Below are 15,363 nucleotides of genomic sequence, written 5' to 3'. Positions count from 1 at the left end.
TTTAAGATGGCTGTCACTCTCTAATCTCAAGGTCAAATCAGAATATTTATTGTAAAAATGTTTCTATAACAGCTGCCAAAAAAAAAATATGTTAGTAGCTCCACTGTGATTTGTGACATATTTTCAAAGAAAAACATTCCCAAATCTAGTTTGCTCACAATTCGCAACTTGATATAAATATAAACATCACATATTATATTATATCATATATTAGCCTGTGTAAACACAAACTTTTACTTTAAAAGCGATTGTCACTGCTAATTGATTTGACAGCACTATTTTTTAATAATGTTAAAATTGTTTATAACCTGCAATACCATTCGAACCCACTAGGTGCTTTGAGAGTGTTAAAGGGGTCATATGATGCTTCTAATAAGAACATTTAGTGTATTATGTGGTTTAAGGTAAAAAAAAACAAACAAAAAAAAAACAATTATTTTCCTTATAATGTACATTATTGTTTCTCCTCTATGCCCAACCCTCTGAAACATGATAAAAAGCTTATCTTTCTGAAAAGCAAGGCATACTCTGATTGGCACGCTATCCAGTGTGTTGTGATTTGCGGAGTGTCTCAAGCATGTGACGGAAATGTTATGCCCCTTAACATACTGTGAGGTAATCTCCCGGCAGGACGAGACTCAGTCCAGAGAGAGAGCCTATGGAATCACCATTAATCTATAAAATATACTTTCAAACATACTGATAAACTAACTTTAAATATAAAATACTGTATTTAAAACCGCTAGTTCATATATAGTCGGACGCAGCTGTCATCGTGCATCCTGTGACAAATCTGCCGCGTCTGTGCACGGAAGTTATCAGGAAGTTAAATGTTCAGCAAAATCAGTCAACAGTGAAAATCAATTAAAGCTGTAAATGGTTTTAACTGGACAAGAAACGTACACACCCAGTCATACAACATCTATACTTAATGACACATCTCTATGTCTCCTGTTTAAGTAAGTTTAGATAAAGAGGGTTTGCATAATGCAATGACTTTTATGTTTATGGCATGTGGTTGGTAAGTATACATTTTCTATTTTTGTAGACAAATTTAACGTTTACAAGTTTCTTTTAAAACCTGCACTTGTTTTTATTTCCAAAAAGACAATAGACAGTATATGTACAGATATGCTATATACAAATTATGCAAGGGGATGTAGATAGATTTTTGATGATAATGTTAAATAAATAGCATATGATAACAAATATAAGTAAAGATAGTTGGGTTTTGCACACATTATTGCAGAGTGGGAAGAGTGGGCTTTTTTAGACCTTTGTGTACCTTTGGTAAAGGGACAAAAGTTTAGCATGACTACGCCACCCTGGGTCTAGCTCAGATCTATCAAGTAAATTTCCTCTTTTTTATAAGTGAGGACTCGAAATTGCGGCCCTGGTCCGAGTGGATCCGACCAGGAACCCCAAACTTGCAAAACCACTCCATCACTAACACTTGGGCCACCGACTCTGCCCGCTGATCCTGTGTGGGAACCGCCAGAGTGTACTTTCTGATAAATCATAACCAGCACATTCTCCAAATCCGAGCTGGATGGATCTAATACAGTAAAGTCAATGACCAAGATCTCATTTGGCCTAGATGCCAATAGAACTGGATGGAACAGACTGCCCATCATTAGCGGACTGGCAACACTCACACGACTTACACCACCGGATAACATCTTCCACCATACCAGGCTAATAGCAACATTGCTGAACTAGCTTAGTCGTGCATTCTATTCCCCTGGTGTCTGTGATCCTAGTGCAATCACCTCAAAACATCTGTTCTTAACTCTGAGGTAAAAGCAAGTGAAAAATTTCCTCCCTACCATCAGGGCAGAAAATTTGGCGGTACAACACCAAGACGGTCCCACTGGCGAAGTAAGGTCAAGCTGTTCTTAGAAAAATAATGCCGATCCTCAAAGCTGGGAAAGTTCCTCTGCAGCCATAAGGATAAAACCCTCCAAATATCCAAGTCAGATTATTGCAGCATCCTCAAATCAGCTGGAGAATGGCCAGTGCAGCTTGCTAGCCTGATATCTCTGGTCCCCTCCAGCTGCCTGTTGGACAGAAACCAGGATGACAGTCGCAGGTAAAATCTGCCACAATGCCTCACTGTCAGCTGGAGCCTGTCTCGAAAGAGCATCAGCATTTCTCTTGGTAACGCTGCTTCTCAGCGCTACTCTTCCCAGGTCTATACTAAAATTCAAAGTAAAATACAGCAAGCTGGGCAGCCCAATGCTGCTCGGTGGCCCCCAGCTTTGCTGACACCGGTTATTGTCGGTATAAACAATACATTTGTGCCCCAACAAATACTCCCTGAATTTTTCTGCCATTGCTCACTTGAGTGCAAGAAACTCCAATTTCACGGAGCTATAATTTACCTTATTATGCTCCTTGAGACACACAGCTCCACATCCAACTCCATGTAACCAATATAGGGAATGGCGAGTCCCATTAGCCACCCGTAGCTGTAGCTACTGACGAAGTTTTAAGCGCTCTTGACCCCATGGTTTAAAATGTTTAATAAAACAACTTTCAGTAATTGTCGAGAGCATAGAACCCGTATCAATCAAGCTCTGCACTGGAACTCCACCAATACCAACTATCAATATTGGGCAAGACGACATTAAGAGAGACATTGAGCTATCAGAAACGAACACAGAGCCCCTTATTTCCACATCCGAGCTGTGGCTCAACAGCCCGGGGGGATCTAGTTTCAAGACGGCTCCACAGTCTGCGATTAGGTAGTAGAAACTGCAGGTGGAGGGCCCACCAATTGTACCTTACAGTCCCTGGCAAAATGGCCAGATTCGTGGCACCGCCTACAGATAACTGGCCCATAACAAGGAGAACTACTTTGTGAATGCGCACCTTGAAATTTAACGAAACTTTACGTAAGTTGATTTAACTGAATTTGTTGTGCTTTTAAGTGGTCATGTCACATTTATTTATATAGCGATTAAAATAAAAGGACTGCATCAAAGCAACTGAACAAAATTAAATAGGAAAACAGTGTGTCAATAATGCAAAATGACAGTTAAAGGCAGTTCAAGTTTAAATAGTATCTGTGCAATCATTTGTAATCAAGTCAACAAAATTGCTGTAAATAAAGTGACCCCAACTACGCAAGCCAGCGGCGACAGCGGCAAGGAACCAAAACTCCATCTCCAAAAACCTTGGGAGAAACCAGGCTCAGTTCGGGGGCCAGTTCTCCTCTGACAAGAAGAAACCAGCAGTTCAATTGCAGGTTGCAGCAAAGTCAGATTGGCAGAAGAATCATCTGTTTCCTGTGGTCTTGTCCCGGTGGTCGTCTGAGACAAGGTCTTTACAGGGGATCTGTATCTGGGGCTCTAGCTGTCCTGGTCTCGGCTGTCTTTCAGGGCTGTAGAGGTTCTTCTAGGTGCTGATCCACCATCTGGTCTGGATATGTACTGGATCCGGGTGGCTGCAGTGACCCTCTGACTTGGACAGACTGGATTTGGTGGCTACGGTGACCTTGGAATAAGAGACAAACAGACTAATATTAGGGTAGATGCCATTCTTCTTATGATGTAGCAAGTACATCGGCTGTTATGGGAAGTGTTCCCGGTTTACCTAATTAATGCAGCCTAAAAACTCTTTAATGAATTTGGATATTAAAAGCATATTAGTGTGTTATGTGTAAGCCAGGTTAAAAAGATGGGTCTTTAATCTAGATTTAAACTGCAAGAGTGTGTCTGCCTCCCGAACAATGTTAGTTAGGTTATTCCAGAGTTTTGGCGCCAAATAAGACAATGATCTGCTGTCCGCCAATGATTTTGATATTCTAGATATTATCAAATTGCCTGAGTTTTGAGAACACAGCGGACATGGGGGATTATAATGTAACAAGAGCTCATTCAAATACTGAGGTGCTAAACCATTCAGGGCTTTATAAGTAATAAGCAAGATTTTAAAATCTATACAATGTTTAATAAGGAGCCAGTGCAGTGTGGACAGAACAGGGCTAATATGGTCATACTTCCTAGTTCTATTAAGAACTCTAGCTGCTGCATTTTGGACTACCTGGAGTATGTTTACCAACCGTACAGAACAACCACAAAATAAAGCATTACAATAATCTATACTTGAGGTCATAAATACATGGATTAACATTTCTGCATTTGACATTGAGAGCATAGGCTGTAATTTAGATATATTTTTGAGATGGAAAGTGCAGTCTGACAAATTCTAGAAACGTGGCTTTCTAAGAAAAGATTACTATAAAATAGCACACCTAGGTTCCTTACTGATGATGAAGGTTTGACAGAGTAGCCATCAAGTCTTAGACAGTGTTCTAGGTTATTACATGCAGAGTTTTTAGGTCCAATAATTAACACCTCTGTTTATTGAGAATTTGTGATCGATATGATACCTCTTCATTCACTACTACGAATTGATGGCGGTCATATAAGTACCTTATTTCCTCACTACACACGTTTAACAGCGTGGAATTTGGATCACGGCGGACTAACTGTTTGAGCACACGCTGGAGGGGCATTGTCTGCCACGTGTTCGACAAACTGGTAAAGCAATAAAATGGGAGCATTTAGCACAGCCCCAGGAAACTGCTGTTTAACTTTCTCCATGAGGTGCATTAGAGCAAAGGAGAATTCCAATTCCAACTCTCCCCTTCCAATTGGCTTCCTGAAGAGCCATGTGGAACTGAGAGCAACCAAAAACCTCACATAATGCAAGAAAAATATTTTCCAGATCCCCACGTTCTTCTTCCGAACAGTACCTAATCTCTTCTTGTGCTTTCCTCTCTAAATGGTCAATTAAAAAGAAAGCCTGGTCAGATATGGACAAATGACGAGCCTGAATGCAGGTCTGTGCCTCCTCAGTCCATTCATTAAGGCCAATACCTGACCTGCCATTAAACTTGAGACATTTACGGTCCCTAAGCACAAACCCAAATCTCTCAGGTTGGCTAGCACCCGCATTGACTGGCTGAGGTGTAACAAGAAATGCCTGGATCTGCCTCAACAGGAACGGGCAAAGCAAGGGCACTCTCTTAGCATAGCCTTTCGTTTTCTGCCTTCAAATGAGCCACAAGCTCTCTAAGTTCCCCTAAATTTGTCCTCCATTTTTAACCTAGCACTTACCACCACAGAAGAGCACAGAAGAGATCCAAGGGAAAAACTGCTCTACACAATCCAAGCAGATGCTGTTGCTTACACACAAAAAAACGAAGCCAACTGACAGAAGAAAACAAGTTCTAAATAACCACATTCCCACCCAACCACCGTGAAACCCTGCCAACTACGCCAAATGTAGCAGAAGTTTGAGAAGTCTGTTTGGCAGCCCGGAAATCTTGGACCTACCCTGTTTGGTTCAGTCATGGAGTACCCCTACAGGCAGTTTCCAGAAGGATGGTGCTCTCAACAGATGCGTCCAAGTAGGGGTTGGGGCGCTTTGTGCGAGGGCAGAACAGCCTTCAGCTCATGGTCACATGAGGAGAGCCATCACCACATCGACTGCCGTCACTCCTTTCAGGTAATCCTGTAGGGGCGCCACGTCCTAGTCCAATCTGACAGCATGACAGTGATGTCCTACATAAATCACCAAGGCGGCCTTTCGTTCAGCCGCCTCTGCCCACTGGCAAAGTGCCTCTTTGAATGGGCATTTCCCAGGCTGTGATCGCTCAAGGCGACACACATACCTGGCAGAAGGAATCTGGGAGCAGACATGCTATCTCGGAGCAATGTCCCTTCGGACAAGTAGAAGCTCCACCCCCAGATGGTTCTCAGAATCTGGGAGAGGTCGACCTCTTCGCCTCAGAAGACAACTCTCATAAAGGAGCTTTTCCCCATACGCAGTACTCGTTCCGTATCTCAGGTAACTGAGTTTACATTCGTAACCGAGTACGATTCAAGACTAAGTGTATCCCATCATGCATCATGTTATGGAAATAAATCAAGACTTTTGGCTGAGATCTCACGAGAGTTCACAGAACCATTTTCAGTGTACGTTAACAATTATTAATAATTATATATTGCTTAGAATTTGGCAGCAAGACAAAGTGTTGCACTTTCATTGGTGCAAAGATGATTGGTTAATTTGGCCATTTTCAACTGTTAACACTTAATTAGAAGCACTACAAGTGTTTCATCTGAACATACATTTATTTTAAAATGCAAAGTATAGAAAATCAAAATAAATCTCTAAACACTTACAACACTATAATGTGTCCAATCTGACACACACTTGTGGTCTTCACCCCCACTTGAACACTTGAGCCAAATACAGGAAATACGTCATGTAAGTAGACAAGTGGTCAAGTGCAAAGACCACAAGTGTGTGTGTGTTTAGAAAAGCCCATTAATGTCAACATCGGTGAATCACAAAATAATAACATAACAAATGATCAAGTTTTGTACAATTTCATGCCAAAAATTTTAAAATTTTGCATGTTACTACAGGGAATGAATACACAATCTAAACCTTAAAATCTCTCCCTGAATTCACATTAACATGTGTTGAGGAACATTAATGGTAAATTTGCAGATACTCTCTACAGGATGTGGTGTACTGAAACTCAACTAAAAACATGAAGTGCAGTCAGTATGACATGAGAAGTGAAATAAATACAAACCCAGACACAAAGAATTAATGTCTGTGGTCAAGTTAGTTCTTCATATCTCTATTCAGCTTCTTTTGTGAAGTTTGGAAACTAAGGAAAGGTTTTTGTTAATGCCACAGTGTAAAGAAAATACTGAAGATAAACCACAAGAACCAACACGATCTGCAGACATTGTAGTTAGATCAGAAAAAAAGATTACCCTTATATTAATGATTTCCTCAGATTATGGGATTTCTAAGTTATTGAGAAGTGAGAAATGAGAAGCAAAATGAAGAACCGAAAAATACTGTACCACAAAAAAATAGCCTAAATTTTCTTTTTTTTTTCTAAATAAGCTTGAAGATTTACTATGAAAGAAAGGCTTCTTTACCTGCTAATATGACTGAATTCTCCTCAAAACCACTTTAATGTGAAATAAAAGACGGTAAACAAACACAAAAAAAAAATCTCATGCATGAAACATCTTGTTTCCACCGTATGCTTTTGAGACTCTAGCAGCTTGGTTTCTGAGGCAAACTGAATCCTGCAGCTGTCTGAGTTTAACTCAGGCCAGTTTAGTGGCAGAATGAGCCACATGAATGTGGTTATTGTTGAGTAGACAAATGTCTCTTGCAGCTAACAATGTGTTTACTATTGCATGTGTGTGGTTGAATGATGGGTGAATGGGCAAAGATATTATTTTCCATTGAGACAATGATTGATTGAAACAAACAACTGCTGCAAAATTCAGCCTAACACAGTAGGCTACCACAAAAACTAAGCCTAAAAAGTAAAACTGTTAGGTAAAGACAATATGACATATGACATGTGTTTGTTCGTTTACTGTCTTTTATTTCACATTAACCTCTTAATAATGGATAAAAATGTCTTTACATTGTTTAGAGGAGACCAAGGGCTGCTCCGTCTCTGTCTCCACACGGGTTCTCCGCATCCATCACGTCCTGGATCATTTCTCCTGCGTGCTGCTTTATTTCCACATCCAAGTAATGGTCTTTATAACGTGGATCAAGTACAGCCACAATGAAGTGCAGAGGGCTGGTAGCAAAGCATGCACTGGAATGGGGTGAGATTCATAGTGGGCTGACGTAGAGAATTCTGTGCGTAATCGGCCCAGGCAATGAATCGGTTCCAAGAGTTTTGGTGGCTGTGGCAGAAGGCCACTGCTCTGAGGGTGGAATCTAGAAAATAGGCTTACAGTCACACCTCAGCCATCTCCATGGCAGTTCCCTTTAGAGGCACAAGGCATCAGGCCTTGCAGAATCTATCCACTGCTACTAGAATACAAGTATTACCATTGGATGCGGGAAAGTCTGTAACGAGATCTACTCCTAGGTGTGACCAGTTTGATGTCCAGTGTGACGAGTTTGATGTCCAGATGTTCTCTATTCTCAATGTCCTAATTTTGCTCCACTGGGGCCAACTTCCAGGAAAAGGAAGCACATGGATGAAGCAGAGGCATACGGCATGACGAGATACTAGTAGGTATAGTGGCTAGTAGGTTTCACAAAAGCCATCTTCCACTTGTCCCCCTCGAATATCTGAATGAGGTTATACGCACTCCTGAGGTTCAGCTTTGTGAAGATCCTGGGTAATGGTATTTTATGGTGATTTTGTTCAGAGCTTGGTTGTCAATACAATGCTCCAGTCCTCCATCCTTCCTACTCCTCCATGGCCTTCTGTTTGGGGATGGAAAGTGAGTACAATCCCGATTCCAAAAAAGTTGGGACACTGTACAAATTGTGAATAAAAACAGAATGCAGTGATGTGGAAGTTTCAAATTTCAATATTTTATTCAGAATGCAACATACAGTAGATGACATACCAAATGTTTAAACTGATCAAATGTATAATTTTAAGGGAAAATAAAATTATTTCCTGGCATCAACACATCTCAAAAAAGTTGGAACAAGGCCATGTTTACCACTGTGTGGCATCCCCTCTTCTTTTTATAATAGTCTGCAAACATCTGGGACTGAGGAGACAAGTTGCTCTATTTTAGTAATAAGAATGTTGTCCCATTCTTGTTTTATACATGCTGTCTTAGGTCTTCTTTGTCACATCTCCCTCTTTATGATGCGCCAAATGTTTTCTATGGGTGAAAGATCTGGACTGCAGGCTGACCATTTCAGTACCCGGATCCTTCTTCTACGCAGCCATGATGTTGTAAATGATGCAGTGTGTGGTTTGGCATTGTCATGTTGGAAAAATGCAAGGTCTTCCCTGAAAGAGACAATGTCTGGATGGGAGCATATGTTGTTCTAGAACTAAATATCTTTCAGCATCGATGGTGCCTTTCCAGATGTGTAAGCTGCCCATGCCACACGCACTCATGTAACCCCATACCATCACAGATGTAGGCCTCTGAACTGAGTGTTGATAACAACTTGGGTTTTACTTGACCTCTTTAGTACTTCAAATTAACTTCAAATTTTGATTCGTCTGACCACAGAACAGTTTTCCACTTTGCCCCAGTCCATTTTAAATGAGCCTTGGCCCGAGAAAACGCCTGCTCTTCTGGATCATGTTTAGATATGGCTTCTTTTTTGCCCTATAGAGTTTTAGCCAGCAACGGCGAATGGCACGGTGGATTATGTTCCCAAACAATGTTTTCTGGAAGTATTCCAGAGACCATGTTGTGATTTCCATTACAGAAGCATTCCTGTATGTGATGAAGTCCTGTCTAAGGGCCTGAAGATCACGGGCATCCAGTATGGCTTTCCGGCCTTGAACCTTACATAGGGCTGGGCGATATATCGAACGATATGATCATGCGCATCTAATCAGTAAAGCTGCTTCCGTGATCACCGCTAAAATCTCCATCACTTGCTTATAATTGGAGTGCCATTTAATAGACAGCAGAGGTGGGACTTTCAAGTCACAAGCAAGTCTTCAAGTCATATCCAAGTCCTCAAAGGGTTAAAGTTAATGAGATAATTAAGTGACTAATTAAATGATGATTGTACATTAGTGATGAACTTCTGCTGTTAACAATCAACATCACTGAAGTAAAGCGAAACACAAGAACTACAACTGAATTTAGCCACAGACTTCAACTGAAAAAAAAAAGTAAAAGAAAAAAAAAAAAAACACTATGCCACCATAATTGTGGTCAGGGTTTGCTTTAGGTAGTCTCTTGACCCTTTAACTAATTCAAAGAAATTTGATTCAAAACAATTTCAATATTGTTTTCACTACAAACATGTATGCATTGCTGAATCCAACCTTGTAATGACAGATAATCTTATGCTTTTTCTGTTTATAACTCATGTTGACTTGGACATCATGAGATAGTCTTCTTTGGATTGTTGACTGACATTCATCTTTTACCAGAGTTGGGGCTTTCAAGTCACAAGCAAGTCTTCAAGTCATATCCCAAGTACTCAAAGGGTTAAAGTTAATGAGATAATTAAGTGACTAATTAAATGATGATTGTGCATTAATGATGAACACCTGCTGTTCTTGAGAATTACAGAGGATCAGATGTTGATGTTTTATTGGTTAAAGTGATGCAACCATAATGGAGATCAGTGTTTGCTTTAGTGGGGCTCTTGACCCTTGACTGTCATGTTAGATCTCTTTATGTAGTGTTGCATGAGGTGCTGTAAAGCAGAGAGAAGAAATTAATCTGTATGTGATAGGTGGTCAGATTACAATCAAATTAACATTAGCTCTATTTAAATTAAGCATAATCAACCCAGTAAAACTACACTATGGGGGAAAAAATTAAAGTGAATTTTAAATCTACTAAGTGCATACAAAATTTGAAAAACTATACTCTGTAGGCACACACAGAGATCAAGAACCAGCATATGACTCTCAACAGTGGCGACAATCAACAAAATGTTGCATGCTGGGTAAAACCTTAGTAAAAACTCCCGTCATGCACTGCAGTATGAAAAATTGTCACCACTGTTGAGGATCGTGTGATAAGTGTGTTTGTCTAAAAACCTGAACTGATTGTCTCCTTTTGTGTCTTTCAACAATGAAGCATTGTGATTTTTTTTTTTTTTACTTCAGTTCAGTAATAGCTGAGTGTCAGTCTACTATCCAAAGATAAACACAATTTCATGATGTTCAGTCATCATGAGTTATAAGCAGAAAAAGCATAAGATCATCTGTTACTGCAAGGTTTGACTCAGCAATGCATACATATTTGTTGCTAAAACAATATTGCAATTGTTTTGAATCAAATTGGTTTAAATTAGTAAAAGGGTCAAGACACTACTTAAAGCAAACCTTGACCACAATTATGGTGACATAGTGTTTTTTTTTCTTTTACTTTTTTTCAGTTGAAGGCTGTGGCCAAATTCAGTTGTAGTTCTTGTGTTTCTCTTTACTTCAGTGATGTTGATTGTTAACAGCAGATGTTCATCATTAATGCACAATCATCATTTAATTAGTCACTTAATTATCTCATTAACTTTAACCCTTTGAGAACTTGAATATGACTTGAAGACTTGCTTGTGTCTTGAAAGTCCCACCTCTGATAGACAGAGCCGTAGATCGCTGACAAGCCACGCCATATCGCGTTCATATCGAAGGCGATTCATCTGCGATAATGAACGCGATATGGCGTGGCTTGTCAGCGATCTACGGCTCTGTCTATTAAATGCCACTTCAATTATAAGCAGGTGATGGAGATTTTAGCGGTGATCACGGAAGCAGCTTTACTGATTAGATGCGCATGATCATATCGTTCGATATATCGCCCAGCCCTAACCTTACACACAGAGATTGTTCCAGATTCTCATAATCTTTGGATGATATTTATGCACTGCAGATGATGATAACTTCAAACTCCTTTCTGATATTGCTCCACTAATTTTCGCCGCAGCATTGGGGAAATGGGTGATCCTCTGACTTCTGAGAAACACTGCCACTCTGAGAGGCTCTTTTTATACCCAATCATGTTGCCAATTGAGCTAATTAGTTGCAAATGTGTCCTCCAGCTGTTCCTTATATGTACATTTAACTTTTCCGGCCTCTTATTGCTACCTGTCCCAACTTTTTTGGAATGTGTAGCTTTCATGAAATTCAAAATGAGCCAATATTTGGCATGACATTTCAAAATGTCTTGCTATTAACATTTGATATGTTGTCTATATTATATTGTGAATAAAATATACGTTTATGAGATTTGTAAACTATTCCATTCCTTTTTTACTACAATTTGTACAGTGTCCCAACTTTTTTGGAATCGGGTTTGTATATTTTACCTCTGGGTACTGGTTCATCAGGGAAGAGGTCTATGGCACAGTCCCATGGTTGATAAGGTGGTAAATTGGAGGCTAATTTTGGTCTGAAAACATCACTGAAGTGGGCATATTCCTGGGAGATATTGACGGAACAGTTTTCCAAGGGGCTCTCTACAGAGGTTGATCGGGTTAGTTGGAACCATCTTGATTGGTCTTGGAAGTTGAGGGAAACGTTCAGGGACATTCAGGACTTCTCCTGTTGACCACAAGATGGTAGGATTGTGGGAAATGAGCCAAGAGTGCCCTAGGACAATCCCAGCAATGGAATTCTCCAGAACCAACAGACAAATATCTTCCACATGTAGCCAGAGGTGGAGAGTCCAGGGGTCAGAAAGTAAAAGTCCTGCCACATTTTTGCTCCACCCATGAACTCAGCAGCTGATTTCACCAGAGGAGGAAACAAGTCATTCCTTCCAAGTCACAAACTAGTCTCAACTCAAATCCCAAGTCCTCAAAGAGTTAAAGTCAATGAGATAATTAAGAGACTAATTAAATGATGATTGTGCATTGGTGATGAACACTTGCTGTTATTGGGCGTTACAGAGGATCAGATGCTGATGTTTTATTGGTTAAAATTATGCCACCATCATGGAGATCAGTGTTTGCTTTAGTTGGGCTCTTGACCCTTTTAATAATTCAAAGTAATTTGCTTTTAAACACTTGCGGTTGTGTTACGTAGTAAACATTAACACATTGCTGAATTAAAAGCTTGAAGTCGAAAATTTAATTGCCCTTTTTTCATCTAAAACATTTTAATTAACTTCATGAAGGTCTCTCTTTGGTTTGTTAAATTATGTTCAGCAATTACTGAACTACAAAAAAAGTCCTATTAAACAAATATTATTGTAATGCTTAAATATTGGGGGAAAAAATTGTACAGGCTCGGGATTTTAGACATGAGCACTTATCATATGATCCTCAACAGTGGTTACAATAATTATTCATGCTACAGTGCATAATCAGAGTTTTTACTATGGTGTTACCCAGCATGCACTTCAGCTTGAAGCGTTTTGTTGATTGTCACCATTGTTGAGATTCATATGCTGGGTCATGATGTCTGTGCGTCTTATTAGGAAAAGAATTCGAAAAATGTATATTTGTTACATACATTAGGAAATGTATTCATTATAGTGATTAAACCAACGGTTCCACAAGGTAGGTTATTTAAAAACTGAACATTTGTTAATAATAAATACATAAAATTGTTTTGGAAATAAACAGCCTGATGCCTAATAATTACTTCATCATGTAAAACCGGCTAGTAACGGTTTTCTGCACAGCACTGATCGCACTGTTTTATAACAGCACATGTACTTTTACAGAGAAATATCTAACATAAGAAACCAAAGGTCAAGAGCCCAACTGAAGCAAACACTGATCTCCATGATGGTGGCATAATTTTAACCAATAAAACATCAGCATCTGATCCTCTGTAACGCCCAATAACAGCAGGTGTTCATCACCAATGCACAATCATCATTTAATTAGTCTCTTAATTATCTCATTGACTTTAACTCTTTGAGGACTTGGGATTTGAGTTGAGACTAGTTTGTGACTTGGAAGGAATGACTTGTTTCCTCCTCTGGTGAAATCAGCTGCTGAGTTCATGGGTGGAGCAAAAATGTGGCAGGACTTTTACTTTCTGACCCCTGGACTCTCCACCTCTGCATGTAGCTGACCCACACAGAGCTGGATGGGACCCACAAAGTTTCCAATTTACTTCATTGATGGTCTTTCTTACTTTCTATTTACAGTCTGTCTTACATCTTGCTTTTACAACTAAGTCAAAGGTTGATTAGTTTTCCCCATTAGTGAACTGTCCAGTAACATTTTTTAAGTTGTATTGATATATATATAGATAGATAGATAGATAGATAGATAGATAGATAGATAGATAGATAGATAGATAGATAAAGAAAAGGCAAAGGGTGCAAACAGAAACATATTTTTTTGCACTAAATGTAAATTGTCTTAGAAATGATATTTATACTGAATTTGTGACATAAAGGGGTACTAACTTTCTTACTTGTACTTATCCCTTAAGCCCACCCCTAATAATATCGAACCCGTGATTTTTATTTAATTACATTTTAAAACTTGAAATACATAGATTGTTTAAAATGTCTTTTAAAAAGTTATTCATTTATTTATCTATCAACAATGTTATGTTTTCATTATTAAATTGTTGAATAGTGTCACTTCCAGTTTTCCAGTAAAAAAAAATTTGCCTTTTGAAATGTTAACAGGTCCATGCTGTTGACATACAATGTAGTTACAATTAAATTACAGACAGGCACCTTTACTGTATATGGCAGTGATAGACTACATACTAATAAAAAAACTGCTGTCTTAAATGAGGAAGTTCCACTGAGCATTCTGTGGCATTCAGATAAATGTTTTATGCATCAAACTAAAATAGCACAAGTGTGCACAGTGTTAAGCAATTTGAAAATAAATTATGTTATTTATTGCTAAACAGCATAAATATAGTGTAATTTCTACAAAATAAGTGTTCATAATCTTTACTGTTAAAAACTTTATAGCTCAAGGTGTTTCTGCATAAAACAGATACAGTTAAACAGTTCCACAGGAAACTGAGGACTTCCTGAACAAAACACTGCGAAGAAGGTCTTAGTGGCTGTGAAAGAAATGGTCTGTGAGAGAAAAAAAGTGTGAATAAGAGTGTGAATATTCCAGACTTCATTAGAAATATTACTTTAGTCCAATTTTCAATACAACATTAATATTTTATATTAACCAAAAATGTATAATATTGGGCTGATGTCAAAACAGGGATATGCAATGCATTTTGTCTGCATTGCAACGCCGCCTTTTTTTTTCTTTTACTGAGGTCTAATTGCAGCATGCTATTTTTGTGTTCTATTCAAAATAAATGCTTGATGTTAGTTCCTTAAGCTCTCCCATATTTAAAATGTTCAATTTCAGTTTATTTATAAAGCACAACTAAACACAACTACCGTTGACCAGTGTGCTGTACCAAAGTAACCAACAACAAACACAAAAATAAATACATAGACAAGGATAACAAATATAACTGCAAGACAAGTTATTAATTATTATTAGTTATTAATTTGACTTATGTTAAACTAATGTTAAACTAATGACCTACATCCTGATGGAAATAAATAAATAATAATAATTATGATGTTTTTCTGATAGTCAGCTAATTCATGTGTGTTCCATGAAAAGATGATGTTTAGCTCTCGACTAGTTAACCACATTAGGCTGATGTAAGATTTTATTATTATTATTATTATTATTATTATTATTATTATCAGGGTAACCAAATATATACATTTTTAATATGTGAAAATTTGAAGAATATTTAGTTTAATTACTAGGATAATTTACAGTGGGATTTACAGCCATTTTCAAACAGTCCTTTTGCCTTTAAATTATTATTATTATTATTATTTTTCCACAGTAGTCTACTGTAAGATCTTGCAGGGTAGGCTATGTCATACATTGTTCCTGCTGATAAAAATG

Source organism: Carassius gibelio, chromosome B22, assembly GCF_023724105.1.
Source record: "Carassius gibelio isolate Cgi1373 ecotype wild population from Czech Republic chromosome B22, carGib1.2-hapl.c, whole genome shotgun sequence".
Lineage (NCBI taxonomy): Eukaryota > Metazoa > Chordata > Actinopteri > Cypriniformes > Cyprinidae > Carassius > Carassius gibelio.
This window is presented reverse-complemented; position numbering follows the sequence as displayed.